At 41.1% G+C, this 17,184-nt stretch overlaps 1 protein-coding gene across 4 annotated transcripts in view; it reads right to left on the reverse strand.

Moving 5' to 3' along the window:
- Positions 1-17,184, reverse strand: part of TPH1 (tryptophan hydroxylase 1) — a 267,702-nt gene that overhangs the window by 179,881 nt on the left and 70,637 nt on the right. The window lies entirely within an intron of this gene.

Raw genomic sequence — 17,184 nt, forward strand, 5'->3', positions numbered from 1 at the left:
GGCAGAGCCCTGTGCCCTGACTGGAAAACACACCACTCCTCACCATGTTCCGCAGCACTGCCCTCCCTGCTGCTCTCTGCTCGAGGCTGATGCCATGGAAACAGAGATGATGGCTTCCCAGCAAAGAGCAAATCCTGCGCCTTCATCCAGAGCTGAAATGTGAGGATTCTGAAGCTGCTGCTAGTTAAGTAAACCATCAATGGTTGCAAATAATTCCATCTCAGCTAAACTCCTCTGGAAATAAGCTGAACACAAGCACCAATCCAGAAAATTTGGGGACAAAAGAGGTGCTCGGGCTGGCTCTAGCTTACTGCCGGGGTCCCCTTCAGAAACACTGCATTTCAACCTGGAACCAAGCAGAACTGCAGGCTGCTGAAGGCAGTGCCCTGCTTCACCTTTGTACCCAGAGCTGGGGCTGTGAGCACCACATACAGCAGCACCATGACCCAGAAAGGAGCTCGCTGTGATTCACACAGAGCATCTCCACTTTGTGGCAGAACATCACCGCCAGACAACGCAAACCAATGCTACAGGAACCCCAGACAGACAACACAGCCAAAGGACACTGCAATCAGCTCTGGATAGCAGCACTCTCACCAGCAGCCACACTGCTCACTATGGCCGGTGTGCCTCTGGCTCCAGCCTCAGAGACCATTCCATGGAGGTGAACCAAGGCTGCTGCAGCTGCTTATTGAGCAGTACTGCCTTGCAGATTTTTTTATTTTTATTTTTTTATCATAATAATAGGCTTTAAAATGTGACACCTTTTCTTCATGACCACCCACAACAATCAGCCAAGAACAGTCTGCTGGTACAGATGCAGAGCAGCCAGAGAACAGCACTGCCGAGTTGATGTTTTATGCTTGTATCAGATGTAATAAGCTCTGCAGTCAGCACAGGTCACTAGGAGAAGCCTGGTATTTATTGCAGCAACAGTGATTTTCTGGCTACTTCTTTTCTGTCCCCACCCCCAGTGTGCTGCAGAGAAATTAAATTCCAGCAGACATCTGCGTGCTCCCAGCGGACAGATAAATACGTTCAAGGATACTTACAAACACACCATTGCTTTCTAATTGGACAATACTTTTACATTCTGTTTTAATTGAAAAAATCACTAATCTTACAGCCAAATTGGAGAGACTGCTAGTGAGTGAGGCATTCCAGAAGCCTAAGGAACATGGACAACCTCTCAGCCCAGTAACAACCCATACTAAGATTTCTCTTCCACGGAGAGAACAATTTGAGAAAAGTTGGTGAGGGTATTGTGATCTCTGTATAAACGATCTCAAAACAATTCACAAACATCTGTGAGACAGGCAAAGAATGCTTAGAGACCATCTCACCCAGAACCCTCCCTCATAATTCATGTCCCTTCAACTATACATAAATTGTGTGTTTCTTCCCCTGTGTCGTATGTTAGCAAGCCATTCTCTACCTAGTAATGGTTGTAGTTGAGATGCATCCATCCATACAGATTGACAAACATCGTGAGGAGCAACCAAGAGCCCAGCATTTTACTGTCTCAGACCTTTAGCTGCCTGAGCAGTGAGCAGAGACCTTGTAACAGTGACCTCTAACCCTTGGCAAAACACCAGCATCTTTCTGTAGCCTTTTCTAAGTACTACAGCAAAACAAATCAGAGTATTAAAGTCAAGGTTCAGACTATTCTCCTGTCTGTACTCCCAGAGCTCAGACAGAGGATCCACTGTGCCACCCCCATCAGGAAAGGATCAAGCAAGAAGTGCAGGCAAAGCTGCCTCGTGCTGCAGCCAAGGGGAAGGAGCAGGACAGCAGGAGAGGGGCTGAAAGGAAAGGGAAGGGAGCTGAGCTCCCAGAAGGGACTGAAGAGTGAAAATGCCACAGGAATCAGCAATCAGGATATTAATCTCAAACAACAAAAGCATCTCAACACTACTTCTGGTTCAGTGCCATAACAGTGCACGTTAATTCCCTACAGGATAATTATTTTCCAGAATATTCAAAGTTAGGGAGGCCTCCATCAATTCTCCAAGGGAAGACATTAAAGTCAGTTTCTAAGGCAGAATAAAGATATGATATTTAAGAAGCTGCATTCAGATTTTAGCCACTATCATTTCCAACTTCAAACTGCACAAAACTCAAGAGAGAAGGAAGCAGGGGAACAAAGCCATTAGGAGCATGTGCACTTAAGTACTTTTACCCAGGGGTTCTGTATAGGCCTTCAGCACGGTACCCCATGCCTTTTGATAAATTTCACTGCAAAGAAATTGTCAGGTCCAGAAGGTGGCTCATTTTATTCCTCTTGGGATAAGAAGTCCTAAGGGAAGGAGATGAGGTGACTGAGAGCCTGCAGCCCAATACTTACGTAACACAGAGGGATCCTTCCCTCAGCACTGTTCTTCTATGCCCTTGATTAATGGATTGTAACAATGATTTGTACACTGCCTAGTTATATTGATATACAGAATTCTACTGATGTAAAAAAAATAAAAGAAAATAAAATAAAAGAAAGCTAATTAGCCAAACTGTCCTGCTTGCAATGATCCTTCACTAGGAACTCTGTGTTCCTCTTCTGGATCATTTGACTCCTGATTGATAAGAGCAGCTCACTAACCTCTTCACAATCCTTGGCGAGAACAAGGCTAAGTGCAGTATAATACAGCACATTAGCAGCAAACCAGTATGACCTCACCTAGAACAGCACACCAAACTTCTGTTGGCTGTATCAATTGAAAATGTCCTATAGCTCAATGACTTACAGCTCACTTGACATTTTCCATCCCTCTAATCATCTATTTTGTATGAATATTTTTGTTGTTGTTTGGTTACAATGACACTAAAACATATTTTATGCATAAATATTATAAAATCCCAAGAAAATTCACAATTTAAACAGTACACAGAGGCCCAAAAGAAAACTTCCTTCTCCCAGACAAATCTGACCTACAGCTCTCCTGCCACAGAAGGATCAAGACATTAGCAGGATGCCTTCAAAATAAAGATTCAAAACTCTTTAGAGTGCTAGACCTATCGTTTATGTGTTCCCTGGCTGAAACTAATTCCAAACCTGCCTTCACTTGTGCTCAAGATACAAAATGAAAAGTGCAGCATTTCTATTGCTTCTCCAACCACTGTTTCAGAGTCTCACCTCAATTTGGTCAATATCCTGTCCTTCCAAACATCTCATAGCTTCCAAAAAGCCAGCTGACCAACCCAAGATCTTGCCTTTACATCCTCCATGCCTTAAATCACACAGATTTAAGTCCCTGCACACGCACTCTCGCTGACATGAACCAGACATGCCAAACTGTGCTATGCACTCACTCACTGAGCACAGTAAATCCAGGAGCAGGTTCGTGGGGGTAACAGGATCCAAGTGCACTTCTCTGATTCACTTGGTGCAGCTTAGATACCAGGCGCTTGTAGGACATGGAAACAGTTACAATTTCAAGGTAAAAGGAAAAAAAAAAGTTTCCTAGTTTTAGTTAGGAAGTCCCACAAAAGCTATCATTACAGAGATCAAGCACAGAAATCAAGAAATTAAAAGGAAGAAAGAAAAACTTCAATTGTTAAAACATTTCCACAGAATCTTCACATCACACCATCCCCCATGTGTACCCGTAGGGTCTACTTGTGAGGCAAGCATACTCATATTGAGAAAGTGAGTTATATACTGCTTACTTAAATTGAGGAGGGATGGATTGAGATGTCAAGGCAAAGCAAAATCCATGTCCACCAAAAAACCCTCATCATCAGATGACAGTAGGATAATAAAAAAGCTGCTGAGATCCCAGTAGGAATGCCCAGTGGGATTAGATTTGAGCACAATGGCAGAAATGCAGCCAAGAGAAGTGTGATAAAAATCTTTACAAGTCAGTAAGGTCAGCTGGCTCTTCTCCAATGTCTGAAGACTTTTTAATTAGCTCTTATATCTTTCTTCTAACAGCTCCCTTCCATCCTTGATGCTTTACTCAGGGATTGCTGAGGTTCTAGCACAGGCTGCCCAGAGAAGCTGTGGATGCCCTATACGTGGAGGAGATCAAGGCCAGGTCTGATGAGGTCCTGGGCACCCTGAGCTGCTGGGTGGCAGCCCTGCCCATGGCAGGGAGTTGGAACTACATGATCTTTAAGGTCCCTTCCAGTCTAACTTATATATGATTCTATGACTGGGGCGCAGAAAGCATTAGCACTTTCAACCCTGGAAAACCAGGCTGCCTCACCCCTGCACCTCTCAGCCCCTCTAAGCTTCCTTAAGTCCACCAAAATTTTCCCTTTATAGCAATGAAGACCTGAGCCACAAGTGAATTTTTGCTCATCCTTCCACAGCTTATAAAAGGTATCAAGTCATGGTCAGTTAATTCCTCTTTGTTTCCTGCAACACGACCCCATTCAATCTTCATTATTTTGTGAAAATTAAAAATATCACTGCAGACTGATAAAAAAAAATTGCCAAGCACATCAGGCCTGACTGTTATCATGTACATATTCCCACACCTCTGTGCAGCGCAAAACCTCACAAGGCCAAAATCTTCACTCATACAGATGCACATCCAAATAGAGCTAGTGGAACAGGATCTTCAGCAGATGTACAGTTTTACCCAAGGGAACTTTACCACCATTTTTCTTAGAATGATTTTTAGATTGTTTCATTCACACAATTGCTTCCTTGCTCCTTAAAGTCTCAGTGTCCCTTCTCTCATAGCTTAAAATGAAGCTCAAAGAACAATTCCTTATAATGTGTTTGATGCTTGCTCTGGAGACTAGTAGTTTACTCATTACTGACTTCACAAACAACACCTTACAGATGAAACAAAAGAAGCCAAGAATGGAGAACAAGCAGTTAAGCACAAGTAGTTAACAACTGACCACCTGATGTTTTCAGGTCAAGAATCATAGCATGCAACATGTACCAAAAACAACACGGTGTCTGTCTTTTCCTCATATGCTATTACTGGCAAACAGAAGAAAAAAAAAAAAATCATTACAGCATGTAAATATCATGGTTATCTATTTGAATGTGTGCACTTCTAGTACTGTGACTTTACTGAAATGAAGGTTCTACTACTAAACAACAGCTGCAGGCAAACACTGTCCAAATCCATATCATTACACTACTTTTTATATGCTTATACAAGGCACAACGGCAAGTACTATTTGATGACAAAATACCAAATTTTACTTAAACAACTACTTCCAATGTGCTTTTGTCAATGCATATGTGCAGTTTGAAGTTTTTGGAAATGATTAAGGCTCCACATTTCACAGTCCACCATTTTTAATTTATTTGGAGTATTTCCTGGAATACATCAGTGAAGCTGCTCAGAATCACCAAGAAATCAAATGCACAAATTGTGGGAACTCTGCTTTTCCCCAGCCACAGCAATACTCATTACCATTCTTCTACATTAAAAAAATGCAGAGACTTTGGCACTCACAGCCTGCAAACAGCAAGGAGTCCTGCATTTTTGTAGAACTGAAAGGAAAAAAATAACACTTTTCCCAAAGTTCATACCTTCAAACAAATCACTTTGAATATTTTATTTGGGTGTTGGAACAAATAGACACAGTCCCTTAAAAGATCCCCTTACTGGAGACCAGCATTGCTATGGCTGGGGCCACACGTCTTAAGCCAGCAGCTGTCCCCTGGTCAGCCCTGCCAACCACACTGCTTGGAAAGAAGTGGCTCCACTAATGTGAGGTAAGGCTACATGGCTCTGTCACCTTCCTTTTTCTACTGTGTGTTTCTCCTCAAACCTCCTTACAGTATTTGCTTCTTCTGTATTATTTTCAGCTACGATATTCTTCCTTAAAAACTGCATCCTGAACACCAGGCAGCATTAAAGTATTAGCAGGAGAATGTTATCAACAAGAAGGAATGCTACTCTCATTTTAAAGCTTTTTTGCTTCTTCCAGCAATAAGTCCAACTTTATTACAGCATTGTCAACATCTTGGTTCTTCACCACACAACATTAGGATGTGGGAGGCCTAATTTTCAGATAAATTGTTAAATGATTAAGGAAGCTCTCAAGCAGAACCAGACAGTTCTCTCATCTTGCTGCCAGTTCTACTGACTTCAGTAAGCACTGCTGTTTGCACAAACTGCCCATGCACAAACATATTCTCACCAAGGAGAATAAAAAACTATTTAATCTCCAAAGCATCGAACATTCTTTGAAAGAAGTGAGCAGGTTACTGGAAATACAGAACCACCAAACGGTGTAACACCATTTGAAGTTTGCATCACTAGACTCAATGCTTTTGGGAAATACATTATCTAGTACATTATCCATCAGCAGTTCATCAGCAGGAACGCAAAACTTCGCCTCACTTCTAGCATCACTCTCACACACATGACTGCAAATGTAATGATCAACTTTGTAGTTAAAAAAAAAAAAATCAGCACAATAAGATTTCCTCTTAAAATAGAACAAATAAAGGCAAAAAGTTTTTCATATACCAACTAACTGAACGTGGAGTGAATTTTCTTGGTTCATTTATTTTCCAGCAGAGCTACAGGCATGCAGCTTCCACAAGGCTTTACTTTGTACAAACACATCAAGCCATGAATTTTGCTGACTGTCCACTCCTTTACCTCTCCACACAAATGGTGCTGACGCCTTCAGGGTGTCATGTAACCCTGTCTACTTCTGACTATTGATTGTCTGTTTCTGCAGCTCTTAGTAATAGTACTGTTCCCTGAAGCAAACTTATTGGAAATAAATATAAACTTGCTAAGACCGCGATTCAAAGATGAATAGAAAACCTCTTGTAGATAAATAAGTATACTCTTTAGAAAGACTCAAGGAGACTAGAGAGAAAATGAGGGGGGAAACAAAAAAAGTGAAGCAATTCTACAGAGCTGATAAAAAGGCATTTATTAAGAAGCTGAATTATCATTAAGCTTTCAAAGTTTCAACTTGAACATTTTTGCTATGACTACTGCCAAAGCATGCTATCAGAAAGTCTTATGGCAGCACGAGAAAAATAGGTGTACTAAAGTAAATAGGAAAAAAAAAAAAAAAAAAAAAAACTCACAAAGCCTTCCTGCTGCTCTACCAGAGTTAAGGTCAGAAAACACCCTGGGCTGAAAGCACACTGCAGCTGGGCAGCATCAGTCAGGCTGGGGAGCCCACCAACGGAACTCCCAGTTATTCCCTTTCAGGAGAGCTACTCATTTGCCTCAGACGGGTTGGTCTTTAAGACCACACATTCCCTCCACAGTTTATTTTGACTTGGCAGCTGCCAAACTGTAAAACGTTTCCATTTATGCTGTCTCTCTCCCACACGTTATCCACTGCTTTTTCCCCTCTTTCATTCTACTCTACCTTTGATGCACAATCCCTTCACTCAGGTACTAGAGCTTTGGTTTCAAATAACCTTTACTTCTCTTGTTTCACTAAAAGAGTGAAAGTAGAAGCCTGCTCAGCTTCAAAGTTTGCTAGATGACCCAAGTGCTCTGGGAACAGAGAAGCGTCTCATCTCACAAGCTGAAGGATGCACTGGCTGGTGGTTAGTTGGAAGCTTTCAGGGGAATCATCTAGTATCACTGAGAACCACTCACCAGAGAGTGGTGAGATGGAAGACAACAATCCAAAAAGCAAAAAATTAAATTCATTTAGAGAGAAAGATGGTGGGGCTGTCTTTCCACTTAGACCAACCTCATTTCATGGTTTCATTTAGATACTATCAGTAAAAAAGATGAATGCTCTCAAAAAGAAAAACCAAATGTCTTGGTCTAACAACAGCATTTGAAACATGTATAAAGATACCCAATATTGCTGAAGGTCAAGTTATTTAATCCTTGAAACAGAGGAAACTAATATTTCAAAATCATGCCTTAAACAAAATCCTAACTAGGAGTAGCACAGATTACTGGCTGAAATAGATCCAAGAAGATTCTTCTTCATTTCAGGAAGATCTAATTTTGTTACACTACAATTGTATCTAGCACCCTAATTGTGACATGCCCATTCTATTTTCATGCTACAAGGACTGAAGAGATTCTGCTAAGGTGACTCCACAGAACTACAATAGACTCAATTGGTGCTATTCCTAAGTCTAAGGATAGGCAGCAGTAGATACAGCATACTTTTATCCAGTTTTGGATCATCAAAGAGAAGTAGTAGTTGCAATTTGGTAATAAAGAATGAATTGCTTACTCCTTTCTGAGGATCAGGGCTCACTGAATACTCCAAAGGAGTATACACCAAGACAAGAGATTTTGGAATGCAAGAAATGAGGGAATGAATGCATCATTGCATTGATAGCTATGTTATTTTACTTTTTTTTTAAAAAAAGTATATCTTTTTTTTCATAGCAAGAATAAGTAAATACATCAGCTGATCTGCTTCTCCCACAAGTCAGTAAAGGTCTCACTGAAATGATCATTAACTGAAAAATCAACCATAATGTCATGAAGACAGCGAACGAAGTAAAGACAATTAGTTTTCTAGTGTCAAAAGAATATCTGGCTCATCTAGAAGAGGCATGTTTTGCTATACTGGATATTTTGCTTTAGGTATTTCCTGCTATTTAATAAACAAATAAATAAAGTTTTAAGCACCCCTAGAACAACTTCCCGTGAGTTTGAGTGCTCACTGTACACACAAACCCTCCTTTCTCCATCTTTGTCTTATCACTCACCCATGTTCACCTTGTAAGAACAGTCCATCGTTCCTATTCCTCCTTTAATTATTTGGCAGTAGAAATCAAGATAATCCTCATCTTCCTAAGGCTAGGTGATATTCTTTTCATATTTCAGCCCAAGGCTTTTTCCAGTGTTTTCAACTTTTTTCTTTTACAAGTTACAAGCTATTTTTTTCATGCTGTTCTTGCATTGTGCAAATCAATTCCATATAGGACATAACATAACAACAGCAAAGGCACAAGAACTTGTTTTTCTGTTCAGATTATCAAGAATAGAATCAGCTCTTTTGGGCCACAACATAATGCTATGAACTTGAACTCCACTGATATCCACCCAAGCCCCCACACTTTTCAAAGCTACTCTTGCCCAGCAAGAAGAAAATCCTTGCTCTTATTACTATGGTTTGCATTCTTGCCCCCAGATATAGGGCCTTACATGCTGCAAAAGCTGACCTTGCTAGTGTCTGCCCTCCTGAAGTAGGCAAAAAGTCCAGATTTTTCTTTTTATACTACTGAGTCCACTAGAAACACACACATTTACAGAGGAGTTCAATTTACAGTGATATTTCTGGGATCTCTCACAGTCACTCTGTCATGACTTTCTCATTTTTCAATGTTGCTATTATTTTGTATCTCTATGAAATCAAAATTTCATATTATCAAAATGTTTAGCCAAACACCAAACAGAAATTTAAGTATGTTACATCAGTATTTGACACTGATACATTTATCAAACTTGCATCTCATAAAAAAAACATGTATTACATTAGTTTAACAAAATATATTTTCCACTGCCATATACTTGCTGTAGACAACTGTACCATCCTTTAAACCCTTATTGATGTCAGCCATGCCATTGCTTTGGCCAAGAAAAATAACAGGCTGACAGTCCTACAGTAGTTGTTCAAACTTTTCAAATATTAGCAGGGCACTGTCTTTCAGTCACTCTTTTGAAACTTCCCTGATGTTCTAGAAAAAAAAATTACCATCTTCAACAACTTAGAGAGCACTTGGGCCAACTCCTAAAAACAAAATCTGACATGGAAATGTTTTATTATTAATGATTTTAAAATTCTACGTCTGGAGGCTCGGGAAATGCTGGTATGGGGAAGGGCATCTCATCACAGTATTATATGTCTGCCTGTTTCCCAAATGCAAAATACAAATCACTTGTAAAACTGGTCTCACCAGGGTTTGAGTTTTTGCCCATGGACACATTTAAGATGTTGTGATTTAAAGTTGCTGTGATTTACCCCAGCAGGTGGCTGAGCACCACACAGCTGTTTGCTCACTCCCTTCATTCCCAGTGGTATGGGGGAAAGAATCAGAGAAAAAAAGTAGAACTCATGGGTTGAAATAAAACTATTTACTAAGATAGAGAAAAGGAAAAGGATAATAGTTATGACTATGTAAGTGTATATATATGAGTGTATATAGTGAGAGATGCGCAAGCAATTGCACACTACCCCCAGCCAGTGCCCACCTAGCCCCTCAAACAGCAGAAGAAAGTGAGTTAATTCCACTCCCTTCAACATTCCTTCCACTGGACGTTGTATGGCATGGAATATCCCTTTGGACAGTTTAAGTTAGCTGTCCTGATTCTGTTCCCACTCAGCTCTTTGTATCCTTTGCTGAGAACGGCCTCAGCTCTGTACAACAGTGCATAACAGCAACTATAAACATCAGTGTGTAATCAACATTGTTTTCTCCTAGAACCAAAACATAGCACTGTACCAGACACTGTGAAGAAACCAATTCCATCCCAGATGAAACTAAGACAACACTGTTCAGTCTTTTGTAGCTGTATCTGAGAGCAACCTCATCCAGAACAGAACAGCTCTTTTCCTGTCCCTGTCAGATGGGGCTGGTCATCCTGTGGTATTGCGGCTCACAAGGGAGGCTGCTGCTGATGCCTCCCTTCCAGGGAGTGGAGAGGCCTTCCTCCTCATAAGGATACAAGACCTCTTATTTTTATCTTTTTAATGACTGAGGAACAGATAGTGCAGGGTTTTTTTTATTATTATTATTTAAAAATGCCCCTTCTGCGCCTACAAACCTACTCAATTCTTCCTAAATAAACTGTAACCAAATCGACATTCCAAGCATGCAACTTTTTCCATAAGTTTTTGTACTGAAATATTCTGTTGTACTATGGCCTAAAGGACAGTACTTTATTCTTTGACACATACCTCAGACTACAAGCGAGAGGGCTAACATGAGCAAGGTAGGGAGGACAGTGATGCTATCAGTGACTTCCTGCATCAGCTCATCTATCTTCCCACTGCTCAGCTCAGGTGTACAATCACCATGTTTCCACACATGCACCCCACCAAGCTTCCATGCAAAATTATGTCTCTACTTCAGTTTTCACAGGATTGCTTTCTAACAGCACACAGGAATCAGAGAGAAAAGATAACTTTCCATATTTTGTTTTACAGCTAGTAGTATGTACTCAAACAAAAAAAATACTTCAACTTTTGAAGACAAAAACTTCATCTGATTCCACAGTCTATGCCACTAGAATACAAAATTACAATAACTGAAGAATGGAGTTTTCATATTTTATACAAGCAGCAGCATTTTTGCATCAGATGAGAAGTACTATAGGATATATTCCGGTCAGCAGCCCACCAGGATATATTCCAGTCAGCAGCAATTACAAAACACACCCACTTATCACCCATTTGTAATTTGAAATGGCACCTCGCTTCAGACGGAAGTCAAGAAGCAGCACTTCTCTCTGTATCAGAATCTTTCAGAAATCCAGTGAACTCATTCAACCTGAAGTGGCATATGTGACAGAGCTCACAGGAATAACAACAATGAAACCTTTTTGTATACATTTTGAGACCTAATAAAACCGAAACGTAAATGTATGACAACTAAAATCTATCTTGTCTGTCCTGAGTTCTCAGGCCATCAACTTCAAGAAAGCTTTACTCTCACGATGAAAGTCACAGTTCAGGAAAGATTAAAAACTACATCTGAGAATGAATTGAAGCATGTGTACTCATGCCTAAGCACACTGCTTACGTTTTCAAACATGAGTGTCAGCTTGCCAACTGCCAAAGCCGTTGCTGTTTTGACTATAGAGCTCTCTGGCCAACATACCTTTGGACATACAGCAGAAGGTTGAAGGCAACTTCTCTTCAACCTCTACTGATCCTCACAGGCTTTAACACTTACTCTTTTGCCCAGCCTCTCCAATACAAGCTACTTGCCTGTAACAGAGGTGGCACATGCATGGCTGCCCTGCTACTACAATTTCAGGCACCTATGGGAATTGAAGTGTGTTGCTTCCAGTGATTCCAGACACACTCAAGCACTGTGGATAAGAGGAACAATACTTGATTTTTAAGCTGCTTCAATATACTGAATTAGTATCTTCTGTAGCAGATTTCACCACAAAAATAGCTGAAGTGTTCTAAAGTACACTTTACTATCTAGCCAAAAATGACTAAAGGTAGTTCCCTTCCTTTTCACAGAATCACAGAATGGCCAGGGTTGGAAGGAACCTCAAGGATCATGAATCTCCAACCCCCCCGCCTCCTCCAGGGCCACCAACCTCCCCATTTAATACTAAACCAGGCTGCCCAGGGCCCCATCCAACCTGGCCTTGAACACCTCAGAGACGGGGCATCCACAACCTCTCTGGGCAGCCTGTTCCAGTACCTCACCACTCTCTCTGTAAAGAATTTCCCCCTGACATCCAACCTAAATCTCACCTCCCTCTACTTAAAACCATTTCCCCTTGTACTGCAATTATCAGACATAACCCTTTCAAAGAGTTGATTCCCCTCCTGTTTGTAGGCTCCCTTTAGGTATTGAAAGGCTGCAATGAGGGCACCCCACAGCCTTCTTTTCTCCAGCCTGAACAAGCCCAGCTCCCTCAGCCTGTCTTCATAGGGGAGATGCTCCAATCCCCTGATCATCTCTGTGGCCCTCCTCTGGACCCTCTCCAACAGCTCCCTGTCTTTCTTGTACTGGGGGCTCCAGACCTGGACACAGTACTCCAGATGGGGCCTCACAAGAGCAGAGCAGAGGGGGACAATCACCTCCCTGTGCCTGCTGGCCACCCCTCTTTTGATGGAGCCCAGGATACCATTTGCCTTCCAAGCCACAAGGGCACACAGCTGGCTCATGTTAAGCTTTTCATCTATCAAGACCCCCAGGTCCTTCTCCGCAGGGCTGCTCTCAAGGACCCTCCTTCCAGTCTGTATGGATGCCTGGGATTCCTCTGGCCCAAGTGCAAAACTCTGCACTTTGCCATGTTGAACCTCATCAGGTTCACCCGGGCCCACCTTTCCAGCCTGTCGAGGTCCCTCTGAATGGCATCCCTTCCTTCTATCATGTCAACCACACCATTCAGCTTGGTGTCGTCACCAAACTTGCTGAAGGTGCACTCGATTCCGTCATCGATGTCATTGATAAAGATGTTAAAGAGGACTGGTCCCAAGGTGCAGAACTGAAATCCTAAAGTAGTGACTAGATAAGGAGGAGCTTGGTTAGTCATTATGCGTTTAGAGCTACATAACCTGAGAAATATTCAGATAAAATAGACAATTCTACTTTGAATGTTCCATTATTCATAAGCAGACTTTTTCACTGTGAGTAAATTCCTTTTAGATTTTAACACATTGTTTTCTTTTCAAACCAGAGAGTTCTATATGTCACACCATTACCAACTTTGCATAAAGCATGTATCTATTTTTGTTGTAGTAAAGCTTTCCACACCCCACCTACCATCTACTCAAAAGAGCCTGCAACTCATTCCAGTTTCTGAAAAGAGAATTTCACAGTACTACTGTATGAGGGAAATAACTCACTCTCTAGATCAGAGAATCAAAACTTTCTTACTCAGCTGCTGAGCATCACTCAATGTAGGTGCAGGAAAGCTCTCGCTGCTCACTCCTTGTGAATTCTTCATATGATTTGTGTGAGATGAAGTAAAGCATCTGCAAATGTCATACAAACAAAATATTACACGCTTCTTTTTTCTAGACTACTTTTAAATTTTCCATTCACTTTCTCCTTTCAACTCTGCCATCTCATATTTTGTTTTGTTTTTTATTTTCCTCTGTGCACATATCAGAATTCTTACAAAAAGGACATCTTACATTCTTTGCTACATTCTGCAGCCCACAAGAAAAACTAAGCTAAGCTACTGGAGCAAAAAGACCAAATAAAAACATATTGTGTGTCTGTGTGTGTTTGAGATCACCTTAAGTGAAACTAAGGTAGTAAAATATTCTGGATGTTTGATGCTTGATATTATACTGCATTCTGCAAAGAGGAGGAGATGTTCACGCAATACATTTCTTTTCCATTCCCATCTAGGAAAAATCATCAGGTTTTTTTAAAACTCCATATATATTGTTTCTATATTCTTTTCCTTTTCCAATTCCTCATTAAAGACCAACAAATCTTGTACGCAGAAGAAACCAGACTACAACTGCTAACTCACCCATACAGAGAAAAATATTTAGCATATACCCTTAAGTTTACTATTATTAGGAATATACAGAAGCCCATAATTAGAAGCTAAGTTTCTGTTCTGGAGGTTTCTGAAAACGCTGCTAATTTTAACACAAGCATAGATAAGAACAGGCACAGAACTACACTGGACCTTTAAAAAGAATAAATTCAGTCTACGACTGATTTAACGAGTGCACAAATTATACTTAAAATTATTTTTAAAGGAACAATTTTCTACATGCTTTTCTACACAGGCTCCTCTCTGACTCAATGGGAGCTAAGAAACATCAAAGGCTAAATTGTTCATGAGACTGCCTGAAGGAAAAGGTTCTTTCAGGTCAGCAAGAAGGGTAATAACATTCACCTCAGCCTCAGCAATTAAGGAAATGGTTTCCCTCTCTGCAGGCATCAGTCTCTCGAAAACCGAAGGAACAATGTATTCAACACAAGCATGAATGAAATGTTGACCGCATTAAAAAAAAAACTAAAAATACACTCAGATAACAAAAGAGTTTTTTGGAGGGGAAAAAATGAGTAGCTAGGCAATACATTAAATTATTTCCCTGGCTTCTGTTCAGATGCTGTCCAAGCACAGTTCATTGTTTGGCATGTCGCTTGCATTCCCCTCACTTCACCTTCACTCTCTCACTCAGCTAACCTACAGATAAAAATGCAGAGCCTTATTCTAGCATTCAGCAATATTAATCCAGTAGCCGGAAGCAAAATGGGGGCTTTCCTGATTCATAAAGAACTTGTGTAGTCCCTGTCAACCAGGGGAAGGCAAAAGCTCCCATCAGACCAAACAAGCTGGCGCTTGGAGGTTCACTCACAAAGAAGACGTATGGTGAGCTGTGGCAAGAGGGCTCCCTGACCTTCCTGCACCTGCTTGTTCCCACAGAAAGGGAAAGGGGGACAGGGAATGCTCACCAACACTCACTTCAGCAGCCTGAGACTGTTTACATAAATTGTAGAAAATTATTTTACACTTCACTTTCACATCAATGAATTGTTTTGCTGCTGCTCAGGTCTCTTTAAAACGCACAGCACTGGTGCCCCTCAGCCATCTGCCACTAACACACGGCCAGAACAGAACACTGGCACACATTTCACACATAGGTAAGGAAAGAAGAAGGGGAGGGAAAAATACAGGTAAAACAGCAGACAGAGATTCTGCTTGATGAAAAACCCTAGCACCCTATCAAGTCACAGAACCAGCACCATAGAGCAGGTGGCCACACACAGCCACTTCACTGCCCTTCTCAGCATGGTTTGAACAACACACCAGTGAGCACACTGACAACCAGTTTGCTAGGGGAGACCTTGTAAGCCTCAGTTGCCCTCAAAGCCACCAAAAGGGGGAAGGGAACTGTGCAGGCAATCCTTCCCCTCACTGCAGCACGACCTGGCTGCTGGGCCCAGTGCAGCCAGGCAGTTTCCCTGACAACACCATCACTTTCTACCAAGGATTGTCACTTAGCACAGAGAGCAGAGTTGGTCAGACAGCACATCGCATCTACCTTGGACATGCCTGCAAGAAGTGTCCTTCAACCACAGCGAAGGATTAAGCAAAGCACTGTACAAGTCTGCCGGGGCAGCAGGCACTCCAAACTCCCAGCATATCATCTGGCAGCAGCAGCCTGCTGGCACCTCAACCAGCAATGCTGCCATCATTTCTCACAAAGTGATGGGGTTGTTTTCTTCACAATTGCTAGTGTTAAATAAAGAGCTACAGTATACCTGCGCCAGATTTTATCATAGAATCATTAAGGTTGGAGAAGGCCACTAAGATCACCAAGTCAAACCTCCGGCCCATCCACACCATGCCCACTGAGCCATATCCTCAGTGCCACATCTCCACGGTTCTTGAATACCCAAGGACAGTAACTCCTCCGTCTCCCTGGGCTGCCTGATCCAATGCATCACCACTCTTTCTAAGAAGAATTTTTGCCTTATACTCATCTTGAACCTCCCCGGCACAACTTGAGGCCACTTCCTCTTGTCCTTCTTCGGCAAGAAGAGACTTAAGTTTTCCATACACATTGTCACCTCGACAAATATCACAAATGAAAAATTAAAAATAAAAGCAGAAAATATCTAAGCTGCTTATTTTTACACACACTTGTTAGTTGACGAACATATAAAAAAGGCAGTGAAAATACTTGGTGCAGCATGAGTCTTCAAAAATTTTGGTCATAAGATCATTTGAAGAACTGGCAAGCTTAACCCTCATCAGTGTTCACCTTGCCTCGTTTGGTCTCCCCAGCTTTTTCAGATGAAGAAACATGTACTTTTTTCCTTGAGATGCAAGAAAAAATTTGTTACACAAATAATCTGTGATCAATTGCTACTCCCAAAAAGAGTAAAAATTCAAAATAAAGATTTGTACAAAATATTAGTGACCATCCATAAGACGCTTCCCCACCTCTTCTTCAGCGAGGAGCAAGTCTCAAATTGGTCTTTTCAGATTTTTCAAAAGTAACCTCCTGCCCAAGAAAAAGCCAAGTCAGAACCATTGAACAATTGCTAACAGAATAAAGAAATTTGGCCAAGAATCACAACTAGCCAAAATAAATGAGGCTGTTTCTAAATTTGTCTTGCCATATATAAAATGTTTTCCAAGAACATACTGTTATGACAAACAATAGATAATTTCAGCATCAGTTGAATATATATATAGCTCCAACCAAATGGTTGTCACACCATAACAGATAGCTTCATTAGAAAAGAACATTTCAAGCTTCACTAGAAGACAGGCACTCCAGAAATTATCTGCTACTCAGGTTTGCAGAGACCAATTATAAATCTAATTCTGGACTGTTTGGGGAAAATAAAAAAATCATTAATTTTGATGAGCTGTAGAAAATCTTCAGATTTCATGATCTCATTTTAATAAAGAATAATGCAAAACAGGTATTAACTTTACCTCTGGAAGAACACACAAGCATAAGACAAAAGGAGCAACTGTAACTGTTTAAAGAGATCCAATCTCAATCTGCCATCTTACACAGTCATGACTGGATATCTTTCTAAGGGAAATAGTATCATTCACATATTTCTCTTGCAGAATAATTTGAATTGAGGTC

This window comes from Meleagris gallopavo, chromosome 5 (genome assembly GCF_905368555.1).
Source record: "Meleagris gallopavo chromosome 5, MGAL_WU_HG_1.1, whole genome shotgun sequence".
NCBI classification, from domain to species: Eukaryota; Metazoa; Chordata; class Aves; order Galliformes; family Phasianidae; genus Meleagris; species Meleagris gallopavo.